We start from the raw sequence: 20,492 nt of genomic DNA, 5'->3' as shown, positions 1-20,492 counted from the left end.
ACTCATGCGTACCCAAACATGGGCTGCGTATGTGACTTTGTCAAAATTACGCTCATGCGTACACGGTGCATGTCATGCGTACATGTGTGAGCTCTCTACCCAAATTTCTCACGTACGCGTGGTCTGCATATGCAACTAATGCCAATTTTTGCACTTATGCGTACGCATGACCACCTAGTTTTGTAAAACTTGAATTTTTTAGTTTTTAACCATTCTTTTAGCCTTTTAAACTTCTATAAACCACAATAAGAGTCTAAAACTTGTGTAATAGAGGATAGTGAAGTTAAAAATGAGAAATTAGGATGGATGATTGAATATGTATGATGAGAAGGGTAATGATAATGAGGGATGACAGAGATCGATTATGATTGGGTATGATGAGAATGATGATAATAATGAGCGAAATGAACGATGTATCTAAGTTATTGATAATTGGTAAATGATGGCGGATTGGAGAGGTTGAGGATTCCCTCCGAGTTGTATGTTATATACGTGAGTGAAGATTTTGATGAAATGATGATTGAGGAGTGTGACGGGCACTATATCCTATGATAAATAGATGAGTTAGGGTTGACTATTCCCCTTCTCATGTTTCATTGAATGAGAAGAAGATAACGAAGTGATGATGATGTGGTGGCAAGGGAGGGGCACCTGTCATGTACTTAAACTGTAGAGTCAACGATTCAAGTTATAAATATCTTAAACGGATAATTATAAAAACTATATATATTAAAACACAAGTAATAATATATAGAGGGATAAATATATATGAGTTACTAATATAAATAAAAATAGTAACATAATGATAAAAGATATACGATGAAACATTAGCAAAGCCAAGTTCACCGAAGAGTACCTATATTTACTCATACCGATAGATTTTGAACTAAATAATAATATTAAATAAACTTTATTTTAATTAAAGAGGGTAGTAATAATAATAATTTTATCCTTTCTCGAAATATCTTGTTATAATAAAAATTATCTAAAAATCCTAATTAATTTAAACTCTAGTTATCATAAAATCAATTATGTAAAATATCTTATTATAGAAAAATTATATAATAATCTTAATTAATCCAAACTCAAATGAGAATAATAATTATGAAAACTTTGCTTATTAAAATAGTTTTTAATAAATAATTCAGACTAATAGAATAAATTTAAACTTTAATAATCATAAAATCAATTTAATTATTCTTAATAAATTAGTTCCTAAAAATAAGGAGCTCCAATTAATAAAATAAATGATAACTTATTTATATTTAGATTTTCAAAAATGCAAGTCATTACATAAACTCAAGTGCAGTTAACTTTATGTGAAATTAATAGCTGAGAGTCGTTAAATGATTTGACAGATTTGACTAAATTGTCATCTAATGACTCTCAGTTATCAACTTTACATTAAATTAACTACACATGTGTTTTCACCTCCCCCGCCTCCCCCCTTTGTTAGCATTTTGTCGAGGAGCATGTTCTTCTTATTTAGCTAGCCTGGGTCCGAACTAGGGGTTTCTTCATGGGCCAAGACTCAAGACTCAAGGAGTTGTATTTTCGTCTATTGCATGTGTTCTATGTACTACAATGTAAAATGATTGTAACAGAGTGTTCTATCTTCCTTGAACTATTGTGATGTACATGTTAAGTCTTTACGACACTATGTATCATACGATTATTTAATAGATTCTGATTGTATATTGATGAGCGGATAATTTATACACTTTTTGGCATTGTTTTCATATAGTTTTTAGTATGATTTAGTTAGTTTTTAGTATATTTTTATTAGTTTTTAAGCAAAATTCACATTTCTAGACTTTATTATGAGTTTTTGTATTTTTCTGTGATTTCAGGTATTTTTTGGCTAAAATTGAGGGACCTGAACAAATATCTGATTCAGAGGCTTACAAAGGACTGCTGATGCTATTGGATTCTGACCTTCCTACACTCGAAATGGATTTTTTGGAGCTACAGAAGTTCAAATGGTGCGCTCTCAATTGCGTTGGAAAGTAGACATCCAGGGCTTTCCAGAAATATATAATCGTCCATATTTTTTCCGAGTTTAGACGATGCAAACTGGCGTTCAACGCCAGCTTTTTGCCCTATTCTGGCGTTAAACGCCAGAAACAAGTTACAAACTGGCGTTTAACTCCAAGGAAGACCTCTACACGTGAAAGCTTCAATGCTCAGCCCAAGCACACACCAAGTGGGCTTGGAAGTGGATTTCTGCATCATTTACTTATTTCTGTAACTCTAGTAACTAGTTTAGTATAAATAGAACTTTTTACTATTGTATTAGACATCTTTGGATGAGCTTTTAGAACATCTTTGATTATTGTTAGTCCTTAGACATTGGGGGCTGGCCTCACGGCCATGCCTACCCTATTTTCACTTATGTAATTTCAATGGTGGAGTTTCTACACACCATAGATTAAGGTGTGGAGCTCTGCTGTTCCTCAAGTATTAATGCAAAGTACTACTGTTTTCTATTCAATTCATGCTTATTCTTATTCTAAGATATCCATTCGCACACAAGAACATGATGAATGTGATGATTATGTGACACTCATCACCATTCTCACTTATGAATGTGTGATTGACAACCACTTCCGTTCTACATGAAGACAAGCTTGAATGTATATCTCTTGGGTTTCTAATCAACGATTCACATCGACTCCCCTCTGACAACGGGGCATCTGAATCTGAGATTGGAACCTCCGTGGTGTAAGCTAGAATCAATTGGCAGCATTCTTGAGATCCAAAAAGTCTAAACCTTGTCTGTGGTATTCCGAGTAGGATCTGGGATGGGATGACTGTGACGAGCTTTAAACTCGTGACTGTAGGGCGTGGTGACAGACGCAAAAGGATAGTAAATCCTATTCCTACACGGTTGAAAACCAACAGCTGATTAGCCATACGATATCTGTGCATGGTATTTTTCATCCGAGACGAGCAATCCGACAGTTGATTAGCCATACAGAAACCGTAGAGGACCATTTTCACTGAGAGGACGGGAAGTAGCCATTGATAACGGTGACACCCAACATACGGCTTGCCATAGAAAGGAATATGAAGGATTGGATGAAGGCAATAGAAAAGCAGAGATTCAGAAGGAACAACGCATCTCCATACGCTCATCTGAAATTCCCACCAATGAATTACATAAGTATCTCTATCTTTATTTTATGTTCCTTTATCTTTTAATTATTAAAACTCCATAACCATTTGAATCCGCCTGACTGAGATTTACAAGATGACGATAGCTTGCTTCAAGCCGACAATCTCCGTGGGATCGACCCTTACTCATGTAAGGTTTATTACTTGGACGACCCAGTGCAGTTGCTGGTTAGTTGTGCGAAGTTGTGAAAAAGAGTTGAGATTACAATAGAGCGTACCAAGTTGTTGGCGCCATTGAGATCACAATTTTATGCACCAAGTTTTTGGCGCCGTTGCCGGAGATTTTTCGAGTTTGGACAACTGACGGTTCATCTTGTTGCTTAGATTAGGTAATTTTTTTTTTGTTTCAACCTTTATTTTATTTTCAAAAAATTTTCAAAATCTTTGAAATTTTTTTCTTCTTTTTCGTTTTTCCAAAATGATTTTCAAAAAATAAAAAATTATAAAATCATAAAACAAAAAAAAAATATTTTGTGTTTCTTGTTTGAGTCTAGTGTCAATTTTTAAGTTTGGTGTCAATTGCATGTTTTTAAAATTTGTGCATTTTTCAAAAAATTCATGCATTGTATTCTTCATGATCTTCAAGTTGTTCTTGATAAGTCTTCTTGTTTGATCTTCATATTTTCTTGTTTTGTGTCTTACCTTGTTTTTCATATGCACTTTTAGTTTGTTAGTGTCTAAACATGAAAAATCTTTAAGTTTGGTGTCTTGCATATTTTTCTTTTCTTAAAAATTTTTCAAAAATAAGTTCTTGATGTTCATCATGATCTTCAAAGTGTTCTTGGTGTTCATCTTGACATTCAAAGTATTCTTGCATGCATCATTGGTTTTGATCCAAAATTTTCATATTTTGAGTTATTTTTTTGTTTTTCTCTCTCCTCATTAAAAATTAAAAAAAATATATATTTCCCCTATTTTACTCATAATTTTCAAAATCTTTGGGTTGACTTAGTCAAAATTTTTTAAAAATAAGTTATTTCTTGTTAGTCAAGTCAAGATTTCAATTTTGAAAATCTTATCTTTTCAAAATCTTTTTCAAAATCAAATCTTTTCCATTTTTCTTTTATTTTTTCAAATTGTTTTTTAAAATTGATTTTCAAAATCTTTTTCTTAATTTTATTTCATAAATTTCGAAAACTTTACTAACAATTAATGTGATTGATTCAAAAATTTGAAGTTTGTTACTTTCTTGTTAAGAAAGGTTCAATCTTTTAAATTCTAGAATCATATCTTTTAGTTTCTTGTTAGTCAAGTAATCAATTTTAATTTTAAAAATCTAATCTTTTTAATTTCCTTTTCAAATCTTTTTTAATCATATCTATTTAATCATATCTTTTCAAACATATCTTTTTCAAATCATATCTCTTTCAAAATCAATTTCAAAATCTTTTCTAACTTCTTATCTTTTCAAAATTATTTTCAAATATTTTTCAACTAACTAATTGACTTTTTTTGTTTGTTTTACTATTTCTTATCTTTTTCAAAACCACCCAACTACTTTTTTCTCTCTAATTTTTGAAAACTCCTCACTCTTTTTCAAAATTCTTTTAATTAACTAATTGTTTTAAATTTTAATTTTATTCTACTTCTTCCTCTAATTTCGAATTCTAACTAATAATTAAAATAAAAAATATTTTTCCTCTCTCTTAAATAAAATTCAAATTTTCTTCTCTCTCTCTCATCTCTTTCTATTTAATTATTCATTTACCAACACTTCTCTTCATCTTAAAATTCGAACCCTCTCTTCCTCTCTGTGTTCGAATTTTTCTCTTCTCCTTCTTCTATTCTTCTCTTCTTCTACTCACATAAAGGAATCTCTATACTGTGACATAGAGGATTCCTCTTCTTTTCTGTTCTCTTCTTTTTCATATGAGCAGGAGCAAGGACAAGGACATTCTTGTTGAAGCAGATCCTGAACCTGAAAGGACTCTGAAGAAGAAGCTAAGAGAAGCTAAAGCACAACAATACAGAGAAAACCTTATAGAGAATCTCAAAAAAGAAGGAGACATGGCCGAATCCAACAATAATGCAAGGAAGATGCTTGGTGACTTTACTGCACCAAATTCCAACTTCCATAGAAGAAGCATCTCAATCCCTGCCATTGGAGCAAGCAATTTTGAGCTAAAGCCTCAATTAGTTTCTCTGATGCAACAGAATTGCAAGTTTTATGGACTTTCATCAGAAGATCATTTTCAGTTCTTAACTGAATTCTTGCAGATCTGTGATACTGTTAGGACCAATGAAGTTGATCCCGAGGTCTACAAGCTTATGCTTTTCCCTTTTGCTGTAAGAGACAGAGCTAGAACATGGTTGGACTCTCAGCCTAAAAATAGCCTGAACTCTTGGGATAAGCTGGTCACGGCTTCCTTAGCCAAGTTCTTTACTCCTCGAAAGCTGAGCAAGCTTAGAGTGGATGTTCAAACCTTCAGACAGAAAGAAGGTGAATCCCTCTATGAAGCTTGGGAAAGATACAAGCAACTGACCAAAAAGTGTGCTTCTGACATGCTTTCAGAATGGACCATCCTGGATATACTCTATGATGGTCTGTCTGAATTGTCTAAGATATCATTGGACCATTCTGCAGGTGGATCTATTCACCTGAAGAAAAAGCCTGGAGAAGCTCAGGAACTCATTGACATGGTTGCAAATAACCAGTTCATGTACACTTCTGAAAGGAATCCTGTGAGTAATGGGATGCCTCAGAGGAAGGAAGTTATTGAAATTGATGCTCTGAATGCCATATTAGCTCAGAACAAAATGTTGACTCAACAAGTCAATTTGATTTCTCAGAGTCTGAATGAATTACAAAATGCATCCAACAGTACTAAAGAAGCATCTTTTGAAGAAGAAGCTTATGATCCTGAGAACCCTGCAATGGCAGAGGTGAATTACATGGGTGAAGGCTATGGAAACACTTATAATCCTTCATGGAGAAATCATCCAAATTTCTCATGGAAGGATCAACAAAAGCCTCAATAAGGCTTTAATAATGGTGGAAGAAACTGGTTTAGCAATAGCAAGCCTTTCCCATCATCCTTTTAGTAACAGACAGAGAATTCTGAGCAAAACCTCTCTAGCTTAGCAAACATAGTCTCTGATCTATCTAAGGCCACACTAAGTTTCATGAATGAAACAAAGTCCTCCATTAGAAATTTTGAGGCACAAGTGGGCCAGCTGAGTAAAAGAATCACTGAAACTCCTCCTAGTACTCTCCCAAGCAATATAGAAGAGAATCCAAAAAGAGAGTGCAAGGCCATAAACTTACTTGGTGTGGCCGAACCTAGAGAGGAGGAGGAAGATGTGAATCCCAGTGAGGAAGACCTCATGGGATGTCCTCTGGACAAAAAGGAGTTCCTAATTGAGGAACCTAAGGAATCTGAGGCTCATCTATAGACCATAGAGATTCCATTGAACCTCTTTTTACCATTCATGAGCTCTGATGACTATTCATCTTCTGAAGAAAATGAAGACATTGTTGAAGGGCAAGTTGCCCAGTATTTAGGAGCAATCATAAAGCTGAATGCCAAGCTATTTGGTAATGAGACTTGGGAGGATGAGCCTCCATTGCTCATTAATGAACTGAATACCTGGGTTCAGCACACTTTACCTCAAAAGAAACAGGATCCTGGTAAATTCTTAATTCCCTGTACCATAGGCACCATGACCTTTGAGAAGGCTCTGTGTGACCTGGGGTCAGGCATAAACTTAATGCCACTCTCTATAATGAAAAAGTTGGGAATCTTTGAGGTACAGGCTGCCAAATTCTCATTAGAGATGGCAGACAAATCCATGGAAAAGGCTTATGGACAGGTAGATGACGTGCTAGTAAAAGTCAAAGGCCTTTACATCCCTGTTGATTTCATAATCCTAGACACTGGAAAGGATGAGGATGAATCCATCATTCTTGGAAGACCCTTCCTAGCCACAGCAAAAGCTGTGATTGATGTGGACAGAGGAGAGTTGATCCTTCAATTGAATGAGGACTACCTTGTGTTTAAAACTCAAGGATCTCCCTTTGTAACCATGGAGAGGAAGCAAGAGAGGCTTCTCTCAATACAGAGTCAAACAAAGCCCCCACAGTCAAACTCTAAGTTTGGTGTTGGGAGGCCACAACCAAACTTTAAGTTTGGTGTTGAACCCGCACATCAAAACTCTAAGTTTGGTGTTGGGAGGTCCCAACAATGCTCTGAATATTTGTGAGGCTCCATGAGAGCTCACTGTCAAGCTATTGACATTAAAGAAGCGCTTATTGGGAGGCAACCCAATTTTATTTATCTATGTTATTTCTTATTTTTTTAGGTTGATGATCATGTGGAGTCACAAAAACAACTACAAAAAATTAAAGAAAAATCAAAAACAGCATTAAAAACAGCACACCCTGGAGGAGAAATTTACTGGCGTTTAAACGCCAGTAAGGGTAGCAGAATGGGCGTTTAACGCCTAGTCTGGCACCATTCTGGGCGTTAAACGCCAGAAAGAAGCACCAGACTGGTGTTAAACACCAGAAACAGGCTACAATCTGGCGTTAAACGCCAGAAACAGGCAGCAATCTGGCATTAAACGCCAAGATTACACACTAAGGGCGTTTACACACCTAATTGGAGCAGAGATGATAAATCCTTGATACCTTAGGATCTGTGGACCCCACCGGATCCCCACTTGCCCCACCTCTCTCTCTCTCTCTCTGCCTCTATCTCCTCCATTCTCTTCTTCTTCTCCTTCTTTCTTTCTTCTTTTGCTCGAGGACGAGCAAACCTTTTAAGTTTGGTGTGGTAAAAGTATTGCTTTTTATTTTTCTATAACCATTTATGGCACCTAAGGCTGGAGAAACCTCTAGAAAGAGGAAAGAAAAGGCAAAAGCTTTCACCTCCGAGTCATGGGAGATGGAGAGATTCATCTCAAAGGTCCATCAAGACCACTTCTATGAAGTTGTGGCCAAGAAAAAGGTGATCCCTATGCAATTCAGCTGGAATTGTCATAGAGGAAGACATCCTCATTGAAGAGGACAAGCCCATCACAAAAAAAAAAGGATGGAGCAAACAAGAGAGCCCACTCATGGACCTCAACAAGAGCATGAGGAATTCCCTCATCAAGACCTCAAGGGATACATTTTCTTCCACACAACTATTGGGAGCAACTAAGGATAGGAGCACCAAAAGCACTAAGGATGGAGAAACAAAGGCAAGGAAGAGACATAGAGGAGCTCAAGAGCACCATTGGTTCTTCAAGAGGAAGACGCAACCCTCACTAAGGTGGACTCATTCCTTAATCTCCTTGTCTATTTATTTTTCTATTTTCGGTTATGAGCTTTATGTTTGGCTATGTTTTGTGTCTTTATTACATGATCATTAGTGTCAAGTGTCTATGTCTTAAAGCTATGAATAATTCCATGAATCCTTCACCTCTCTTAAATGAAAAATGTGCTTAATTACAAAAGAACAAGAAGTACTTGGATCTCAAATTTTATCTTGAAATTAGTTTAATTATTTTGAAGTGGTGGCAATACTTTTTGTTTTCTGAATGAATGCTTGAACAGTGCATATTTTTTCATAGTGAAGTTTATGAATGTTAAAATTGTTGGCTCTTGAAAGAATGATAAACAAAGAAAAATGTTATTGATAATCTAAAAAATCATAAAATTGATTCTTGAAGCAAGAAAAAGTAGTGAAAAAAAAAGTGGCAAAAAAAGAGAAAGAAAGAAAAAAGAAAAAGCAAGCAGAAAAAGCCAATAGCCCTTTAAACCAAAAGGCCAGGGTAAAAAGGATCCAAGGCTTTGAGCATTAATGGATAGGAGGGCCCAAGGAAATAAAATCCAGGCCTAAGCGGCTAAATCAAGCTGTCCCTTACTATGTGCTTGTGTCATGAAGGTCCAAGTGAAAAGCTTGAGACTAAGTGGTTAAAGTCATGATCCAAAGCAAAAAGAGTGTGCTTAAGAACTCTGGACACCTCTAACTGGGGACTTTAGCAAAGCTGAGTCACAATCTGAAAAGGTTCACCCAGTTATGTGTCTGTGGCATTTATGAATCCCGTGGTAATACTGGAAAACAAAGTGCTTAGTGCCACGGCCAAGACTCAAAAAGTAGTTGTGTTCAAGAATCAACATACTAAACTAGGAGAATCAATAACACTATCTGAAACTCTGAGTTCCTATAGATGCCAATCATTCTAAATTTCAAAGGATAAAGTGAGATGCCAAAACTGTTCAAAAGCAAAAAGCTACTAGCCCTGCTCATCTAATTGGGACTAAGTTTCATTGATATTCTGAGATTCAATGTATATTCTCTACTTTTTATCCTATTTTGTTTTCAGTTGCTTGGGGACAAGCAACAATTTAAATTTGGTGTTGTGATGAGCAGATAATTTATACGCTTTTTGGCATTGTTTTCATATAATTGTTAGTATGATTTAGTTAGTTTTTAGTATATTTTTATTAGTTTTTAAGCAAAATTCACATTTCTGGACTTTACTATGAGTTTGTGTGTTTTTCTGTGATTTCAGGTATTTTCTGGCTGAAATTGAGGGACCTGAGCAAATATCTAATTCAGAGGCTGACAAAGGACTACTGATGCTGTTGGATTCTGACATCCCTACTCTCGAAATGGATTTTTTTGGAGCTACAGAAGTCCAAATGGCGCGCTCTCAATTGCGTTGGAAAGTAGACATCCAGGCTTTCCAGCAATATATATTAGTCCATACTTTGCCCGAGTTTAGACAATGCAAACTGGCGTTCAACGCCAACTTTCTGCTCTACACGTGAAAGCTTCTATGCTCAGCCCAAGCACACACCTAGTGGGCCCGGAAGTGGATTTCTGCAACATTTACTTATTTCTGTAACCCTAGTAACTAGTTTAGTATAAATAGAACTTTTTACTATTGTATTAGACATCTTTGGACGAGCTTTTGGAACAGCTTTGATCATTGTTAGTCCTTAGACATTGGGGGCTGGCCTCACGGCCATGCCTATCCTATTTTCACTTATATAATTTCAACGGTGGAGTTTTTACACACCATAGATTAAGGTGTGGAGCTCTGTTGTTCCTCCAGTATTAATGCAAAGTACCACTGTTTTCTACTCAATTCATGCTTATTCTTATTCTAAGATATCCATTCACACACAAGAACATGATGAATGTGATGATTATGTGACACTCATCACCATTCTCACTTATGAACGTGTGATTGACAACTACTTCCATTCTACATGAAGACAAGCTTGAATGTATATCTCTTGGGTTTCTAATCAACAATTCACATCGACTCCCCTCTGACAATATGGCATCTGAATCTGAGATTGGAACCTCTGTGGTATAAGCTAGAATCAATTGGCAGCATTCTTGAGATCCAAACCTTGTCTGTGGTATTCTGAGTAGGATCTGGGATGGGATGACTGTGACGAGCTTCAAACTCGCGACTGTAGAGCATAGTGACAGACGCAAAAGGATAATAAATCCTATTCCTACACGATTGAGAACCAACAGCTGATTAGCCATACGATATCTGTGCATGGTATTTTTCATCCGAGACGAGCAATCCGACAGTTGTTAGCCGTACAGAAATCGTAGAGGACCATTTTCACTGAGAGAACGGGAAGTAGCCATTGACAACGGTGACACCCAACATACAGCTTGCCATAGAAAGGAATATGAAGGATTGGATGAAGGCAATAGGAAAGTAGAGATTCAGAAGGAACAATGCATCTCCATACGCTCATCTGAAATTCCCACCAATGAATTTCATAAGTATCTCTATCTTTATTTTATGTTCCTTTATCTTTTAATTATTAAAACTCCATAACCATTTGAATCCGCCTGACTGAGATTTATAAGATGACCATAGCTTGCTTCAAGCCGACAATCTCTATGGGATCGACCCTTACTCACGTAAGGTTTATTACTTGGACGACCCAGTGTACTTGCTGGTTAGTTGTGAGAAGTTGTGAAAAAGAGTTGAGATTACAATAGAGCGTACCAAGTTATTGACGCCATTGAGATCACAATTTCGTGCACCATATATTTTATTCTTATGTCATTATTTAGGGCCAGTTTGGCTAAACTTCTTAAATAAGTTCTTTTGAAAAAGGAGCTTAAAATACAAAGACTTTTATTAATAACAACTTTTAATAAGTTATTTTGTGTTTGGAAAGTTATTATAGAAATCATTGTTTTAAAGTTGTGCATTAAATAGGAGTGATAAAATTTGAAAATAGGAGAAGTCACATTTTTTAACTTCTTCAAAAGCTCTTAAATAACTTTTTGAAAAGTTAAAAGTTTATTTAAAAAATTGTACCAAACGCTATTAATGTAACTTTTTATAAGTCAAAAGTAAAAAAAAGTAGCTTTTTGGTATTTTCCAAACAGACCCTTATTCTTCTTATCCACCTCATGCAATGATAATCCGTCTCAACCATGTTACATATACACTATACAGGTATATACAAAGTCTCATAGTTGACAAATTAATAACTATTGCCCATTAGCATTATTGTGACTACAACATAACACGCTAAAAGTTAAGATATTACATTGAACACACTAACATATTTATCCGCTGTGTACAAATCTAAAGACTTGAGAAGCTTTTAAATTTTATTTCAAATAAAAGTATTTAAAGCACGATTCAACCTCCTTCTCGTGCACATTTTTCAACTTCATATAAAATACCAAAAGTGGATTTCAATTTATATAAAGAAATGATGGCTCTCTACTAAATTTTATTTAACTTCTTAGTAATTTCATTCTAAGATTCTTGAAAGGTACTACTAACCTTAGTTTGTGGTATGAGAAAGGTAAAATTACTAAGATTATAGGGTATATAAATATAGAGTTTGCTAATAACAGAGTTGATAGAAAAAATACTAGTGGAAGTTTTTGTTTTCTATGAAAGTGTCTTATCATTTAAGAAAGTAGTAAATAAATCATTTTTTCTCTATCTATTACTGAAGATGAGTAAATAAATAATTTTTGCTCTAATTATCTGGACTTAACGGGATACGTGACATATAATCCTCTTATATTTAGGTAATTAGGGTTTCTGTGGCATATAAACTAGAATTGAACTTCACCCTCTAAATGGAATTAAGTGACTAAGGAATTGACAGTTGATGAAGGTTACAGAAGACTAAAAAGGGCTAAGAAATTAGGGTTTAGTCACGTATAGTTTGCCATGAATTGAATCTTGCATGATTAAAATAGTTAGTAAGAAAAGTCAATCCGAAAAATAAATATCTCTGAAACCTTAACTGTTTTCACCCATATGTACTTCACAGCTTGTTTACTGCTTGATTTTCTGATTCTCTGAATTACTTTTGATGAATTTGATTCTCAAAACACCATTTTCTGTTTGTCTAACTAAGTAAATTCACACAATCATTGTTGCTTAGTCCATCAATCCTCGTGGGATCGACCCTCATTCACTTGAGGTAATATTTGGTACGACTCGGTACACTTGTCGGTCAGTTTGTGGATTATAAATTCTGCACCACTTATATCTTTATCTTGTGCCTTAAGTTTGTAGCTTCGTTTGAATGTTTTGCGCTTTTTCTAATTCCGAATTTGAGCTTATATCTTCATCGGGCTTCTAGAATTATTATTTCTTTCTATATATAATATGTATAAGCCTTAGAATTATCGTAACCTTTGATTAACCTTTGCTTTACGGCATGAGGTAAGGCTTAGGGTAATTAGAGTGTTACAGCGCCCCCTTTCTTCTTGGCGTTACCTTGGATAACGCCCTTAGCATGCTCATGGGGCACGCTTTCAAAAGTGTGGCCTAGGGTTCTAAAGTGTGCCTGATGAATCCATATTTGATGACAAATTTTGGATTGATTTGAGTGGATTTTGTCATACAAACCCACATTTATTCATCCAAATAGCATACTTTTGTGTTCTCTCCCTAAATTGTGCTTAATTATGAAAACATGCTATTTTGTGCTTAATTTAATCAATTTTATTCCACTTTTATTCCATTCGATGCCTTGATGTTTTGATGAGTGATTTCAGGTGTAATAGGTTGGAATGGATTGATAAGTGTGGAAGAGAAGCATGCAATTGGGAGAAAACATGAAAAAAACAAAGGAGAAGTACAAAGCCAAGTTTGCGTGCGCACAACATCCTGTGCGTACGCACAAGTGGAAGTCAGCAAGTGTGCGTACGCACACACCTGTGTGTATGCACAAGTCCCTGCGCATGACTTCATTAAAAAGTCACGTGGCTCACGATTTTGGAGGCTTCGAGGCCCATTTTTTACTGGTTTGAAGCATATAAGGAGGGCTAACAACACCAACTCATACCACACAATATACAACACACTTAGGCATAGTTTTAGGAAGTTTAGGGTAGTTTAGTTTAGGTTTTTCTCTCTTAATTTTCCTTAGGGTTTAATTAGGGTTTATATTGCAAAGTGCTATTTCCATTTTGATCTTGGATTTTTGCTTGCCTCCATTGTAAGTATTTCTTAATTGTTCCCTTTTATTGCTACACTTTTGATACTCTTTCTTATAGTTGAAGACATATTATTAATATATACATACTTTTGGCCTTTCGTTTATTTTGTTGTACATTTGTCTCACTTTTGATTATAGTATACTATGTTATATTTACTCTTTCTGTCGACAAACAATGTCCCATCTAACCTAGTGCTATCTCCTTTCATCATTTTTCTAACCCCACCAAATTTGCATGACTTTCTTTTGAATGTCTTTTATTAGAGAATATGAAAGTTTAAAGCAACTCATCGTATAAATTAGAATAGTAGTAGCCACTGGCTTAATGAGAACCTCTCTTTTGCTCACTAATAATAAATTCCTTTTCCAAATCTGCAGTTTCTTCACAATATTGTCCCGAATGTAGTTAAAAGACACATTCTTAGATCTCTGAATCACAGACGATAGCCCTAAGTATTTATTCTGCCTGCCCACATGAGGAACTTGTAGGATGTGAGCTAGATAATTCTGGGTCTGTTCTGTGGTGTTCTAACTGAAAAATACTACTGATTTGGACAAATTAATAACTTGACTACTCGGTTCACCATAGGTCTGTAAGAAATGCATAAGGTGTTGGCATGTTGTATCTGTTGCTTTACAGAACATAATAGAATCATCTGCAAAAAATAATTGGCTAAGAGAAGGGCAACTACTGTTAAGCCTTAGGCCTGAAATCGCTTGTCTCTGTTCTCCTTTGTGGAGCAGATGGGATAGTCCCTCTGCACAAATTATAAAAAGACAGGGAGAGTGAGGACCACCTTATCATAATTCCGTACATGGTTTAAAAAAACCATGAGGTTGTCCTTCCTCATTAAAAGAATAGGATACAATAGTCACACATTCTTTCATCCAATCAACCTATTTTTTACAGAAACCCAGTTGTTCCATAACCTCCCACCAAAACTCCATTCTACCCTATCATACGCCTTGCTTATATCAAGCTTGAGGGCTAAATCATAATCACCAAATCTTTTATTCTTTAGGAAATGCATGTATTCATGGGCAATGAGGATGTTATCACTAATTAACCTTTCCTTAATAAATACACTCTGATTATCACTAATTATCCTATTCATAACATTTTGCATGCGATGTACTAGGACTTTAGAGATTACCTTATAGAAGACACTACTAAGGCTTATTGGCCTTATCTGAGTCATCATCTCTGCCATATGAATTTTTGGAATGAGACAAATTTGAGTATGATTTATGGCTCTCAGAATCTTACCACCCATAAAAATCCTACCAACCGCTTCCACTACCTTTTTTTGATAGTTTTCCAATAAAATTAAAAGAATTTTGCCATGAATCCATTATTTCTAGGACTGAGAAAGGATTAATAGAAAAAACAATAGCCTTGATTTCACTTTCTGTTACTCGTCTTGTGAGCATCCGATCAGTTCTATCATCCACCTTCCTTTGAATAGAGCGAATATATTCCTTCGCTTACCGAGGTTTATAGGATGAAAAAAGTTCCTGAAAGTAGTCTTGAGCAAAACTGTCTGGATCCGTTCTGAATGAACTAAAACTGTCTTGTAGTCTGTGGATCTTACGTTTTCGATTTCTATGCTAAAATTTAGAATGGAAAATTTTAGTATTCTGATCTCCCCACTTCAGCCACTGAATTCTTGATTTTTCTTTCTAGTACCTCTCTTCCATCTTAGATGCATCCACCAAATCCTCCTTTAGAGTATGAATTAATTCTCTATATGCATTGTTGCCTTTAGCTTTCTCTGTCACCGGCTTCACCTTAAGATCAACAATAGTTTTTTGTGAGTTATTGGGGCTGGTCTTTTTCCAATCAATAAGATAGTGCCTGCAATGTTTCAGTTTGCTAAATAGTTTGTACATTGGAGAACTTAAAACACCATATCTCCATGCCTCTTTCATAATATTCAACACATCTTCCTTCCTACAACATCGCTCTTGAAAGTGGAATCTCCTTTTAGTCTTCCTTCCTTCCATGTCTAAGTTAAAAAGAATAGGGTAGCGGTCTGAACCCATATCTTTTATATGCACAATAGACGCACTTGGATAATCGTCTTTGAGTTGTTGTGAAACCAGACATCTGTCCAATCTTTTCTGATTAAAATTTCCTCCATACTGTTTGTTATACCAAGTGAATTTCATTTCCGAGTAGCTATATCCACCAAATGAGTGGCATTGATGAATTCATTAAAGGCTACTATTGACATTGTAGACTTCATTCTCTCTCCTTCTTTTTCGTGATAAGCTGCTATTGCATTAAAATCACCAATTACTACATAACAACTGGTGTCTTGGTTTAACAGTTCAAGGACTTTATCAAATTGCGTCAACCTCTGATTTTCCTCACTATGTAAATGCACTGCCACCACTTCTAACTCCCTTTGCATCTGCTGATCTCTCCATTTAAAATGAATAAAATACTCTTCTTCATTCTGAATCTGAATATCTATATTATCTCTCTACATCAATGTCAAACCACCAGCTAGACCATTAGGATCAACACAATAAAATTTGGTGAAACCTGCCTTACCACCTTGAGCCCACACCATCGAGGTAATATTTTTAGTTTCACATAAAAACATTACTTTAGGGAATGGAATTTTCTAATTCCTTGCATGTTGTGAATTGTCAAGGAATTTTTCAGACCCCGAGAGTTTCACATCACCATCTTCATGGATCTTTGGGTGCAATTTTTGGGTTGGCACCCTCCCCCTTCTTAGCAGGTTCTAATTGCATTTGACACTGTTTCTTTTGCATTAAATCACCACCTTCCACCATTGCAGTTCTTTTCACCCCGGTAACTTGATTACCTCATCTTCTAGCTAAATTTTTTAGCTTCATCTTCATATTACTACACTGCTGTGATTTGCTGCCTCATCCTCAATCGAAAAAGGTCCAAACTCAAATTGTTCAATTTGTTTGAGAATAACAAAATCTAAAACTTCTTCGTTGTCTTGGCTAGAAGTTTTATTTTCTAATGTCTTCAATTGAGTCTTTTCTACCCCTTGCTTTGACTCCCCCTTTCCTCCAAAGCCTCAAGTCTTGTAACTTATGAATCATCAACTGATCGGTGTCAGTTTTTTGGTAATCCTCATCCCTGCGCCTTCTCTAAGTTTGCTGTTTGGAACTATATTTTTTGTTTGGCTGTTCTCTCTTCTGTCTACTAATTCTGCCCGCAACCAATTACCCCAGCCCTCCTCTGTAACCTCCTAGTAGACGAAATTGTGATCATCAATAATGGCTCCAAAGACTTGGTGCTCTTAAACATGAATCACACTTTGTCACAACTCCGCACAACTAACCAGCAAGTGTACTGGGTCGTCCAAGTAATACCTTACGTGAGTAAGGGTCGATCCCACAGAGATTGTTGGTATGAAGCAAGCTATGGTCACCTTGTAAATCTCAGTCAGGCAGATTCAAATTGATAGTGGTTTTCGGAAAATATAAAGAGATACTTAATTAAATAATAAAGGATAGAAATACTTATGTAAATTCATTAGTGGGAATTTCAGATAAGTGTCTCGAGATGCTTGTCCCTGTTGGATCTCTGCTTTCCTACTGCCTTCCTTCAATCTTTATCACTCCTTTCTATGGTAAGCTGTATGTAGGGCATCACCGTTGTCAATGGCTACATCCCATCCTCTCAGTGAAAATGGTCCAAATGCTCTGTCACAGCACGGCTAATCATCTGTCGGTTCTCAATCAGGTTGGAATAGAATCCAGTGATTCTTTTGCGTCTGTCACTAACGCCCAGCCTTTAGGAGTTTGAAGCTCGTCACAGTCATTCAATCCCAGAATCCTACTCGAAATACCACAGACAATGTTAGACTTTTCGGATTCCCATGATTGCCGCCATCAATTCTAGCTTATACCACGAAGATTATGATCAAGGAATCCAAGAGATATGCGCCCGGTCTAAGGTAGAACGGAAGTGGTTGTTAGTCACGCGCGTTCATAGGTGAGAATGATTATGAGTGTCACGGATCATCACATTCATCAAGTTGAAGTGCAACGAATATCTTAGAACAGGAATAAATCGAATTGGATAGAAAATAGTAGTAATTGCATTAAAACTTGAGGTACAGCAGAGCTCCACACCCTTAATCTATGATGTGTAAAAACTCCACCGTTGAAAATACATAAGTGATGAAGGTCCAGGCATGGCCGAATGGCCAGCTCCCAAAACGTGATCACAGGATCAAAAATACAATCCAAGATCTCTAATAGACTAGTAAAAAGTTCTATTTATACTAAACTAGCTACTAGGATTTACAAAGGTAAGTAATTGATGCATAAATTCACTTCCGGGGCCCACTTGGTGTGTGTTTGGATTGAGCTTGATCTATCCACGAGCTGAGGCTTCTCTTGGAGTTGAACGCCAAGTTGTAACGTGTTTTGGGCGTTCAACTCTAGTTCGTGACGTGTTTCTAGCATTTGACTCCAGAATGCAGCATGGAACTGGCATTGAGTGCCAGTTTACGTCGTCAAATCTAGAATAAAGTATAAACTATTATATATTGCTGGAAAGCTCTGGATGTCTACTTTCCAACACCATTAAGAGCGCGCCATTTGGAGTTTTGTAGCTCCAGAAAATCCATTTCGAGTGTAGGGAGGTCAGATTCCAACAGCATGAGCAGTCCTTTGTCAGCCTTCTTTCAAAGTTTTGCTCAGGTCCCTCAATTTCAGCCAGAAAATTTCTAAAATCACAGAAAAACACACAAACTCATAGTAAAGTCCAGAAATGTGAATTTAGCATAAAAACTAATGAAAACATCCCTAAAAGTAACTAGATCATACTAAAAACTACCTAAAAAAATGCCAAAAAGCGTATAAACTATCCGCTCATCACAACACCAAACTTAAATTGTTGCTTATCCCCAAGCAACTGAAAATCAATTAGGATAAAAAGAAGAGAATATACTATAAATCCAAAAATATCAATGAATATTAATTCTAATTAGATGAGCGGGACTTGTAGCTTTTTGCTTCTGAACAGTTTTGGCATCTCACTTTCTCCTTTGAAGTTTAGAATGATTGGCATCTATGGGAACTTAGAATTTCAGATAGTGTTATTGATTCTCCTAATTAAGTATGTTGATTCTTGAACACAGCTACTTTTATGAATCTTGGCCGTGGCCCTAAGCAATTTGTTTTCCAGTATTACCACTGGATACATAAATGCCATAGACACATGACTGGGTGAACCTTTTCAGATTGTGACTCAGCTTTGATAGAGTCCCCAGTTAGAGGTGTCCAAAGCTCTTAAGCACACTCTTTTTGCTTTGGATCACGACTTTAACCACTCAGTCTCAAGCTTTTCACTTGGACCTGCATGCTACAAGCACATGGTTAGGGACAGCTTGATTTAGCCGCTTAGGCCTGGATTTCATTTCCTTGGGCCCTCATATCCATTGATGCTCAAAGCCTTGGATCCTTTTTACCCTTGCCTTTTGGTTTTAAGGGCTATTGGCTTTTTCTGCTTGCTTTTACGTTTTCTTTCTATTTATTTTTTGCCACTTTTTTTTTCTATTCACTGCTTTTTCTTGCTTCAAGAATCAATTTTATGATTTTTCAGATTGTCAATAACATTTCTCCTTGTTCATCATTCTTTCAAGAGCCAACAATTTTAACATTCATAAACAACAAGATCAAAAATATGCACTATTCAAGCATTCATTCAGAAAACAAAAAGTATTGTCACCACATCAATAAAATTAAACTAAATTCAAGGATAAATTTGAAATTTATGTACTTCTTGTTCTTTTGAATTAGAAACATTTTTCATTTAAGAGAGGTGAAGGATTAATGGAATTATTCATTGCTTTAAGACATAGTTACTAACTACTAATGATCATGAAGTAGAGACACAAAACATAGATAAACATATAACATAAAAACCGAAAAGCAGAGAAAATAAGAACAAGGAATGAATCCACCTTAGTGAGGGTGGCACCTTCTTGAAGGATCAATGGTGCTCTTTGAGCTCCTCTATGTTTCTTCCTTGCTTCTGTTGCATGATCCCTAGTGATTTTGGTGCTCCTATCCTTAGTTGCTCCCAATAATTGTGTGGAGGAAAATTTATCCCCTGAGGTATCTCAGGGATCTCTTGATTTGCAGTCAAATGTTCTACCACTGAGCTATAGACCTTTTAGATGAATCTCTCCATCTCCTATGACTCGGAGGTGGAAGCTTTTGTCTTCTCTTTCCTCTTTCTAGAGGTTTCTCTGGCCTTAGGTGCCATCAATGGTTATGGAAAAATAAAAAGCTATGCTTTTACCACACTAAACTTAAAATGTTGCTCGCCCTCGAGCAAAAGAAGAAAGAATAGAAGAAGATATGGAGAAGAAGGAGAAATGTGTATGTATCGGCCATATGGGTGGGTTTGGGTGGGAAAGATTTTTGAATTTTGAAAGTAGGTGGGGTATATGGGGAAGAGTGGATGGATGTGAGTGGTGAAGGGGGTAATTGGGAAGAGAGATTGAGGTAATTGGTGAAGGGTTTTTGGGAAAGTGTGTTATAGGATTAATTAAGAGGTAAGGTGGGAATATGTTAGGTGGGGATCCTGTGGGGTCCACAGATCCTGAGATGTCAAGGATTTACATCCCTACACCAATTAGGCATGTAAAATGCCTTAGCATACCATTCTGGCGTTTAAACGCCGAAGTGATGCACGTTCTGGGCGTTCAACGCCCATGTGTAGCATGTTTCTGGCGTTGAACGCCAGTTCCATGCTTGTTACTGGCGTTCAGCGCCAGCTTTCCTCAGAGCATATTCCTGGCATTCAAACGCCAGGATGTTGCTTGTTTCTGGCGTTCAGCGCCAGATCCATGCTCTGTTTTGGCATTGAATG

Source organism: Arachis stenosperma, chromosome 10 (genome assembly GCF_014773155.1).
Source record: "Arachis stenosperma cultivar V10309 chromosome 10, arast.V10309.gnm1.PFL2, whole genome shotgun sequence".
NCBI classification, from domain to species: domain Eukaryota; kingdom Viridiplantae; phylum Streptophyta; class Magnoliopsida; order Fabales; family Fabaceae; genus Arachis; species Arachis stenosperma.
The sequence above is the reverse complement of the archived record's forward strand: the minus strand, read 5'-3'. Positions refer to the sequence as shown.